Consider the following 11,135-nt stretch of genomic DNA (forward strand, 5'->3'; position numbering starts at 1 on the left):
AATTAGTATAGCTATATTATTATTTTTTTCATATTGCTGCAATAGCAGTTAAACATAGACCCAAATAGACCTCATATATTCTTTCTAGTTTAAATCTATTTTGAAGCAGAAATTAATAATTAGAAATTAAGAAAATAACATTTTTATGACTAAATACATACAGAGAATACATCATATTTCACTCAAAATTCAGAAAAGCATTAACTACTGTAAATCTTTAGGCTGACAAAGACTCATATGAAGCTATTTAATATTAACCTCGAACAAAATATAAATATTTTCAGTCTGGAATCTATTGATACTAAATTGCCCAAATATGATATTTTGATACATACTATTTCAGATGCACTTTCATAATTTTTCATAAGCAACAATCGATTGGATAAAAATCACTTTACAAAATAAACTAGTAAGCCCCTTAACTTCAACTTTGAGAGATCCTATTTTCTCATTAAATCCCTTCATTATTTTAGAGCTTCACAACATTGTTTCAACAATTTCTTTCAGAAAGCGAATAAGATTTTATGACCTCATAAAGGCTGAAGATGTAGGGGACTGAGAAAGTGGCAAATTCCTTTTTTTTTTTTTATTAATTTTATAATTATAAAAATTTTTTGACAGTACATATGCGTGAGTAATTTTTTTTATAACATTATCTCTTGTACTCATTTTTCCAAATGTTCCCCTCTCTCCCTCTATTCCCTCCCCTAGATGACAGGCAATCCCATAAATATTACATGTGTTACAGTATAACCTAGATACCATATGTGTGTGTAAATCCAATTTTCTTGTTGCATGTTAAGAATTGGATTCTGAAGGTATAAGTAACCTGTATAGATAGACAGTACTGCTAACAGTTTACATTCATTTCTCAGTGTTCCTTCTCTGGGTGTAGTTGTTTCTGTCCATCATTGATCAGTTGGAAGTGAGTTGGATCTTCTTTATGTTGAAGATATCCACTTCCATCAGAATACATCTTCATACAGTATTGTTGTTGAAGTGTATAGTGATCTTCTGGTTCTGCTCATTTCACTCAGCATCAGTTCATGTGAGTCTCTCCAAACCTCTCTGTATTCATCCTGCTGGTCATTTCTTACAGAGCAATAATATTCCATAACCTTCATATACCATAATTTACCCAACCATTCTCCAATTGATGGACATCCATTCATTTTCCAGTTTCTAGCCACTACAAAAAGGGCTGCCCAAACATTTTGGCACATACAGGTCCCTTTCCCCTCTTTAGTATTTCTTTGGGATATAAGCCCAGTAGTAGCACTGCTGGGTCAAAGGGTATGCAGAGTTTGATAACTTTTTGGGCATAGTTCCAAATTGCTCTCCAGAATAGCCGGATTCTTTCACAACTCCACCAACAATGCATTAGTGTCCCAGTTTTCCCACATCCCCTCCAACATTCATCATTATTTGTTCCTGTCATCTTAGCCAATCTGACTGGTGTATAGTGGTATCTCAGAGTTGTCTTGATTTGCATTTCTCTGATCAGTAGTGATTTGGAACACTCTTTCATATGAGTGGATATAGTTTCAATTTCATCATCTGAGAATTGTTTGTTCATATCCTTTCACCATTTATCAGTTGGAGAATGGTTTGATTTCTTATAAATTAGGGTCAATTCTCTCTATATTTTGAAAATGAGACCTTTATCAGAACCTTTAACTGTAAAAATATTTTCCCAATTTGTTACTTCCCTTCTAATGTTGTTTGCATAAGTTTTGTTTGTACAGAAACTTTTTAGTTTGATGTAATCAAAATCTTCTATTTTGTGATCAATAATGATCTCTAGTTCTCCTCTGGTCATAAATTCCTTCCTCCTCCACAGGTCTGAGAGGTAGACTATCCTCTGTTCCTCTAATCTATTTATGGTCTCATTCTTTATGCCTAAATCGTGGAGCCATTTTAATCTTATTTTGGTATATGGTGTTAAGTGTGGATCCATATCTAATTTCTGCCATACCAATTTCCAGTTTTCCCAACAGTTTTTTTCAAATAATGAATTTTTATCCCAAATTTTGGTATCTTTGGGTTTGTCAAATACTAGATTGCTATAGTTGTACCCTTTTTTGTCCTTTGTATCTAATCTGTTCCACTGATCGACTGGCCTATTTCTTAGCCAGTACCAAATGGTTTTGGTGACTGCTGCTTTATAATATACCTTTAGATCAGGTACACCTAGACCACCTTCATCTGACTTTTTTTCATTAATTCCCTTGAAATTCTCGACCTTTTATTCTTCCATATGAATTTTGTTGTTATTTTTTCTAGGTCATTAAAATAGTTTCTTGGGAGTCTGATTGGTATAACACTAAATAAATAGATTAATTTGGGGAGTATTGTCATCTTTATTATATTTGCTCGGCCTATCCAAGAACACTGAATGACTTTCCAATTATTTAAATCTGACTTTATTTTTGTGGCAAGTGTTTTGGAATTTTGCTCACATAATTCCTGACTTTTCTTTGGTAGATGGATTCCCAAATATTTTATATTCTCTACATTTGTTTTGAATGGAATTTCTCTTTGTATCTCTTGTTGTTGCATATTGTTAGTGATGTATAAAAATGCTGAGGATTTATGTGGATGTATTTTGTATCCAGCAACTTTGCTAAAGTTGTGAATTATTTCTAATAACTTTTTATTAGAATCTCTGGGGTTCTCTAAGTATACCATCATATCATCTGCAAAGAGTGACAGTTTGATTTCCTCATTACCTACTCTTATTCCTTTAATCTCTTTCTCCACTCTTATTGCTGAAGCTAGCATTTCTTTTTTTTTTTTAATTTCATTTTATAGTTATAAATTTTTTGACAGTATATATGCATGAGTAATTTTTTATAACATTATCCCTTGTATTCATTTTTCCAAAATTTCCCCTCCCTCCCTCTACTCCCTCCCCCCGACGACAGGCAATACCATACATTTTACATGTGTTACAGTATAACCTAAATACAATATATGTGTGTAAATCCAATTTTCTTGTTGCACGTTAAATATTAGTTTCTGAAGGTATAAGTAACCTGGGTAGATAGACAGTAGTGCTAACAGTTTACATTCACTTCCCAGTGTTCCTTCTCTGGGTGTAGCTGTTTCTATCCATCATTGATCAACTGGCAGTGACTTGGATCTTCTTTATGTTGAAGATATCCACTTCCATCAGAATATATCTTCATACAGTATTCTTGTTGAAGCATACAGTGATCTTCTGGTTCTGCTCATTTCACTCAGCATCAGTTCATATGAGTCTCTCCAAACCTCTCTGTATTCATCCTGCTGGTCATTTCTTACAGAGCAATAATATTCCATAACCTTCATATACCATAATTTACCCAACCATTCTCCAATTGATGGACATCCATTCATCTTCCAATTTCTAGCCACTACGAAAAGAGCTGCCACAAACATTTTGGCACATACAGGTCCCTTTCCCCTCTTTAGTATTTCTTTGGGATATAAGCCCAATAGCAGGAGGCTAGCATTTCTAATGCAATATTGAATAGTAATGGTGATAGTGGGCAACCTTGTTTTACTCCTGATCTTAAAGTGCACTTTTACATTGCGGTAGCCAGCTAAGATAGAGTTTGGCATATGGCAGATTTCACTTGAGCCCATGTGAAAGACTTGTACAAACAATCTTCTTTTGGCAAATTCACTTCTAATAACTAGGATTCTTTGAAGAATCATAAATCTTTGAGCTTTAAGAGAAATAATTTCATTGTTTTGGGAATCTTGACCTTCATCAGAATTCATATTTGATGTGAAAAAAGATTTCCCAATCAATCATCTATCCTCATCTTTATTGAAATATTTGTGTTTGTACAAAAACTGTTCAGTTTTATATAATGAGAGGACCTCTTTTTAGTACCATAGATATGAAGACACTTGATCTGGATATCTGCTATGTTTCTATGTGGTAAACTTTACCAGGAGAACACCAGGAGATTATTATACACTGCAGCAGTAATATTATACAAAGATTAACTGTGAATGACTTAGCTATTCTCAGAAATACAACCAAAATAATTCGAAAGGCTCATGATGAAAAATGCTATCCAGTGGACAAATAACTCCAGACAAAGAGATGATAGAGTCTGGAAGCAGATCAAAGCATACTTTGGAAAATTTCTTGTTTTTTTCTTTTTGGTCTGTATTTTCTTTCATGACATGACTAATATGGAAATGTATTTTGCAGGACCACACATATATAAGCTGTTTCAAATTCTCAATGCCCAATGGGAGGGAAGGAGAGAATTTGGAACTTCAGATTTTTTAAATTTTACATGTAATTGGATGGAATCTGCTTATATAGATGGAAATGGAATTTCCCCCCAATCCTCATTTTATCTCCTCCCAAACAACTGAACTTCAACTTTGGGACCTCCCCAGATCAATGTCCCAGGAAAGCTCCAAGCAGTGGGCATCTTCCTTGTCCCTACAGGAAACAAAAGGGCCAGAAAATTATGACTCATGCACTTCCTTTTGTGGGGGAGTAAAGCAATAGCAGAGATGGACAATGGGCCAATTGTACCCATGTTATCATCCAGTGCCTTTTCAATACACACAGGAGTCCCCCATTATCTGTAGCAGCCTATCCCCAGCAACATCCTACATTACAATAACTAATCCCATCTCAGCATTGGTCACCTCAAGACCTTCAAGGGCAGACACAGCTACCACCATTGATGACAAAGGAGGATCAGCCAAATGAATCGTTCCCTTCTATTAAACAGCAAGAACTGCATCCCATTCATCTATCCAAGAGAACTATTGGGTTTGAGAATACATTATTTCTTCCTGATGGACATCTGGCAGCCCACCTGGGAGATCTGACTCCTTCCTTCTCCTGGGAAATCTGGCTGACCCTCAGGGAGCCCTGACAGATGCCAAATGCCAGATCCATAAATCTCATGTTTGTAGATGTAAATAACATGAATACTATAAATCTTGGCTTATTCAAGAAATACAGATACTGTAAGTGATAAGTACTCTAATCACATCTTTCATCATGCTTTGTCAATTGGGTATATTGGATCCATGAGTGCTTCAGCAGGTCCATTGATGGTAGGAAAACTGAATGATAGGAAAGGATTGTGATTTGCTTCAGAATTTGTTTCTTTAGTTAGTGTCCTGTGGGGTCTGTATTCATTTCATAGAGGTTTTCTGAAACAACTTTATGAGAAGTGTAATTTTGTTTTAACTATTTTAAGTGATAAATTTTCTTTTGTTCAATTTCTACTCAAGATCTATCAAGACCATTTTGGCAGGCTCTTTCTTGGAATGATAGTTTTGAAAGGCATAAGATGAACTGCAAAGGATTACAAAAGTTAATGAAAATAAAAATGTCTCATTTAAATTCATAAATCCACTAGAAATCTATCCTAGGTAAGAGCATCATGTTAAATTTGCCTGATCTAAAAGATACAACAAAAGCTTTTGCAGAAATAAGTGTTTCTTTTCAAACTCTCCTCTTCCCTGCCCCCCTCAATAAATTCTCCTTCAGCCAAGAAGCAATCCTTACTTATAGTTTACCACTTCCAAAGACAGAATAGTTTATTTAAATTTCATTGGTTCTTCTATTAGGCTAACCAAGTTTAATAAGCTAGGATTCAGCCAGACATTAGCAGCAAACATTGGCAAACAGTAGCACTTACACATCTCACATAATTTGCGATTCCAAATAAATTCTAATCCTTCTTTTAGTATAGTGAGAAATGTTAAAATTATGTTAGATTCCTTTTTACTGCCAGAAAAAAAAAATATATATATATATATACCCCTATGGTCACAGTACAGGTAAAAATATGACTGCATATTTTTATGCAGGACGGAGAAAGGGAATAATGATTTCCTAAAAAAAAAAAAAAATAAAGTTAGTTTCAGAATATTTATGTCAGAGCTTCAAAAATTCATGAAGAAAAAAAAAGAATGAGAATCAGCTAGGTGGCACAATGGATCCTAGAGTCAGGAGAACCTGAGCTCAAATCCAGCCCTAGACACTTAGTAGCTGTGTGACCCTGGGGAAGTCAGGAAGTCAGGAAGTCAGGGAAGTCAGGAAGTCAGGAAGGGAGGATGGGAGGAAGGAATGAAGGGAAGAAAGAAGGAAGAAAGAAAGGAAGGAAAGAAGGGAGGAAGAGGAAGGGAAAGAAGGAGGGAGGGAGAGAAGGAGGGAAGGAGGGAAAAATCACAGAGAAAAATTTGAAATTTGTAAAACACTTTTCCTACTTTATCATGAAGTTCTCATAACAACCTTGGCAGGTAGAATATGCATTACAAGATTTTTATTTTAGATATAACCTGTGGTCTCACAAGGTTAGGAAAGTGACATTGAAGAATTTCCCTCTACCCAAGCAGATGGATGCCTTTTCTGCAAATTAAATTATTAGAAAGTAGCTTGGATCCCAGAAAACATCAGTATCTTGGCCAGGGTACCAGTCATTAAGTTGCAATGGCAGCATTTAAATCAAGGTCTTCCTAGTTCAGAGGCGAGCTCTCCTTGCACAATGCACTGAATTTCACAGGTAATTTATTTACATTTTTAGACATGGAGAAACTGAGGCTTAAAGAAGTTCTATGATTTTCCCATAGTCACACAGTTAATAAGAACTAGGGTCTTCCTGATACATACCCAGATCTATATTCTCTGTCACAGACAGAGTGCAGTTCAAGCTTAGATCTATGGTCTGAGGAGTCCAGTATTACATGATTTTCCAAAATGATTCCTTACAAGCATGTGTGCCCAGAATCTTCAATAAAAGTCACAGACATTTATTCATCTCCATTATATGAAAGAGTCTATTAAATGCTGAGTCAGAGACATTAAACCTACCCTTACTTCCAAGGTGCTTAGAATCCAGGATGGGAATGAGGCAAAGGGTAGGCAAACAAAAATCAGCAAACACCTTGGGAAAACATATACAAAGAAAATTACTCTTCAGAATGTTTATAGAAGTGGGCACTCTGATCAGTAGCCTTTTTGACATTAATATATAGGTTTTTTTTTTTTTAATGCCCTGAACTCAATTGATATCAGATGATAGAGGATAAATATCCTTGTCTATTTCTCACTGTATGATAGGGGCAAATTCCTTCACCTCTCCCTTTCTTCAGTTGTAAAAGATAATGGAATTTGGGAAAGAAGGGACTTAGAGAGATGACCTCTTGGAATTAGGAGAACTCTTAGGAGTTTGTTGAGTTGAATCAAATCTCAGGTGCAGCCTGAAGCTGGCCTTTTGAGTTCGATGACAGACTTTTTGCATTATGAAAAGTCATTTTGAAAAGTTGGCCAGACTGAGGGATTGCCCTCAGAGGGAGGACCTGGTCTCTGTCATAAACTACCTGTGTCCTCCTGGGGCCAAGTTACCTCTCAAGATTCTAAGCAAAACTAAAATTAGGAGAAGGGGACGGAAGTGCCAATTTGCATTGATAGAGAGAGCTTCCTCATCCAGGAGCTGCTGATGCCAATGAAATCAAAGGTCACATCCTTATCACTAGATTAAAAGTGAGTTTCTTCAGCAACAAGAATAGTTCCTTCCAGCCAAAAGCCTTCCTTTGTATCCCCAGCAATTAGCTCAGGTCTGGCCACAGTAAGGGCTTCTTGAATGTTTTTTGATTATCATATGCCGACACTAGGTTTGAGGATTGCAAGGAAAAACAAAACAAAACAAACAACCAAAAAAAAAAAAAAAAAACACTCTCCCTCTTATAACCACATAGTATATACTTTGTTTTTACATGTGGAGAAAAGTCCAGATAAAATTTTACTTAAGAATTGTGTATTATGGGCAACAAGAAGATTATATGATGATCAATTCTGATGGACATGGCTCTCTTCAACAATGAGATGATTCATACCAGTTCCAATTGTTCAGTGATGAAGAAAGCCCTGTACACCCAGTGGGAGAGAGGACTGTGGGAACTGAGTGAGGTTCACAACATAGCATTTTCACTTTCTGCTGTTGTTTGTTTGCATTTTGTTTTCTTTCTCAGTTTTTTTTTCTTCTTGATCTGATTATACTTGTGCAGCAAGATAACTGTATAAATATGTATACATATATTTTAGTATATTTAACATGTATTAGACTATTTGCCATTTATGAGAAGGAGGGAAAATTTGGAAGAGGTTTTGCAAGGGTCAATGTTGAAAAATTATTCATGCATATGTTTTGTAAATAAAAAACTTTAATTAAAAAAAATTATTATATTGACCGGGGAACAAAAATCAAGATTGCACACACTCTCTTGGAAGTGAGTTGGAAGACAATGCAAAGATAAGGGGGAGTGATGAGAAATTTTAGGATGAAGAGTGTCTTACTATATTTGTGAGATCAGCTAAGAGTTTGGTGTCAGTTAAAGTAAATGAAGCCTCATTGTTTTTCCACAGCAATCGTCTTCATTCAGCCTCCAGTTTATAAAACAAAGCTTCAGAATTACAGGGCTCGGGACTGGATTTGTGATTTCATTAATCTAGGGAATTTCCAGCTGAGAAGCTTCTTCTTGTGAAGAATGCCAAGTAGGCACCTTCTCTGTGAGTTATAATTCTAGCTTCAACTTAGAGCTTGCTTGATACTAGGCATGTTTAGGTCATTTTGGCCAATCAAGCTTTCCTGGCAGGAAAATTGTTTCAGTTTTTGGATGAGTGAACTGAAACTAAAACCGAATTTAGCAATTTAAATCCAATAGTTACTTTCACTGAATGCTTAGATACAAGGTTCCAACCTTCCCGCCACATTTACTTTTAGGATGTCTTATTTACATAATCCACACATATACATAAATAGTGAACTTGCCTTCCAGGAACAATTCCCGAAAATAAAAGGCAGCAGGGGTTCTTGGTTTCTATTGGTTGGGACTTGAAAGGAAGGAGCATAAATAAAGCACATAGGTGCTTCTCCATTACTCTCTACTATTTGGATCCACTCTTCTGACTCTTGGAGGAAGATGAACACCAATTCACCATCTAAAGGGAGGAAGCCAGATGCTTTTGGTAAGTTGAAGAGCTCTTTGTTCCATACGGGCTTAATGAAGTTTGGTTACTTTTCTATGATGATAATTGGTTGGCATCTTTTTGCCATCTGTTTCCAGAGTTTCCAGACTTTGAATGAATTTACACTTTCAGTTGAGGGGATAATTCTTGAGTTAGTTTTAGAAGATATTTATTTACTAATTCAAATTTCCCAGAGCTCTTGCTCTAATCCACTGCACCAAGACAGTGGGTACTGAAAACCTGGTCAACGAATGAATGAATGAATTAGGACCCTTGTTAAGTAAATTCCAACCCTGTGAATTTAATTATAAAATGATTTTGAGATTTCTTGTGAATTTGAATTAAACTCTCCTCTCTTCTGCCTTGTTAACACTTTCTACTCCAAATTATGCAGGATATGTTTATAATTTTGCATATTCTATCAGCAATATTAGAATTCCATCTAGTAATTTAGAAATTATAATGCAAATTCCTAAAGGAAAGGAACTGGTTAAAGGAGTGGTGATTTTGAAGAGAGTAGTTTATATCCTCGTTGTCTTTCTGTCTTTTGTAAGTAGTTGCTGATGGTTGAGGTGATTAACTTGGGCTTGGTAACATACCTTAATAATGGGGAGGGAGGGAAGAAAGGATGGTTAAAGCAGAAATGCAGGGGGAAGTTAGCTGATGTAGTCGATAGAGCACCAGCCATGAAGTCAGGAGGACCTGAGTTCAAATCTGGCCTTAGACACTTAATACTTCCTAGTTGTGTGATCTTGGGCATGTCACTTAACCCCAATTGACTCAGCAAAAAAAAAAAAAAAAAAAAAAGAAGAAGAAGAAGAAGAAGAAGAAGAAGAAGAGGAGGAGGAGGAAAAGGAGGAAGAGGAAGAAAGAAAGAAAGAAAGAAAGAAAGAAAGAAAGAAAGAAAGAAAGAAAGAAAGAAAGAAAGAAAGAAAGAAAGAAAGAAAGAAAGAAAGAAAGAAAGAAAGAAAGAAAGAAAGAAAGAAGGCAGGAAGGAAGGAAGGAAAGAAGGAAAGAAGGAAAGAAGGAAAGAAGTAGTACTGCCTTTTGCTTTAATATGTAAACTATATTATGCTATATTTTAAATGGTTATATACTGTTACTCTATTTATGTGGGAATACCTTACTATAATTTTGTGGGACAGGCCAACATAATTACAGATCATTACAGATAGATATATATTAATCTCTGAAAAGAAGTGTAAAAAACTGGTAATATTGTTTATTATATATAAATCTGACTCTAGAGCCAAAAAGACCTGATAATAATCTTGCCTCTGAAAGACAAGGTCTGTGTACTCAGTGCCAAACTATACCACTTGTTAGTAGTCAGCCTTATTAGAATGTTTGACTTCTTCCCACTGTAATCCACGAGTCGATGGGGTTTTCTTTGGGGGAGGAGGTGTGAGTTAGGGGGTAGCTATAACAATTTATTCTTTTAGGTGCCAAATATATTGGATTGGTATGAATATAAGGTGTCTATTTATGATGGTAGTATCATAGGAAAGCCAGAAGTCATGAAAAATTTTATTGGTCTAGAAGTAATGGGAATAAAAAATGAAAACAGATGCCATGGACACTGTAGAAACCTAAAGACAAACCTCCTGGACTAGTAAGAGTGAAGGAGGAAAAAGAGGAAGAAAAAGTGAGATCTGAGTAGAGAATGTGCTTAAGAGATGTTGGAAGAAAACCATGTTAGGGAAACCAAGAGAGGGAGAGTTGAAAAAGGCATAGTTGTATCCAGTGTTCCAAAGAGAGTGCTATGATAAGGTTGGAAGACATTTATTCCGAATTTGAACTAATAAGGAAAGAAATGATCCTATTTCTAATAAACTAACTTTCCAAATTTTTTCCTCCCTTTCTCTTAGTACGGAATTCTGTCTCATCCATTAGAAGAAAACGTGCAGTATTTAACAAAGAGCAACTTAGAATTCTTATCAGCTATTTCCAAAGGAACCCATATCCTGGTATAGAAGAACGAGAAGAACTTTCAGGGAAGATCACTATTGATGAGTCTCGAATACAGGTTACTTGAGAACTTGTTCTTCTTTGTCTCTGTCATCAATCTCTGTCTCTTTTCCCTTTTCTCTGTGCATCTCCCTATCTCTCCATATGTTTGTGTGTGTGTGTGTGTATT

Source organism: Sminthopsis crassicaudata, chromosome 2 (assembly GCF_048593235.1).
Source record: "Sminthopsis crassicaudata isolate SCR6 chromosome 2, ASM4859323v1, whole genome shotgun sequence".
Lineage (NCBI taxonomy): Eukaryota > Metazoa > Chordata > Mammalia > Dasyuromorphia > Dasyuridae > Sminthopsis > Sminthopsis crassicaudata.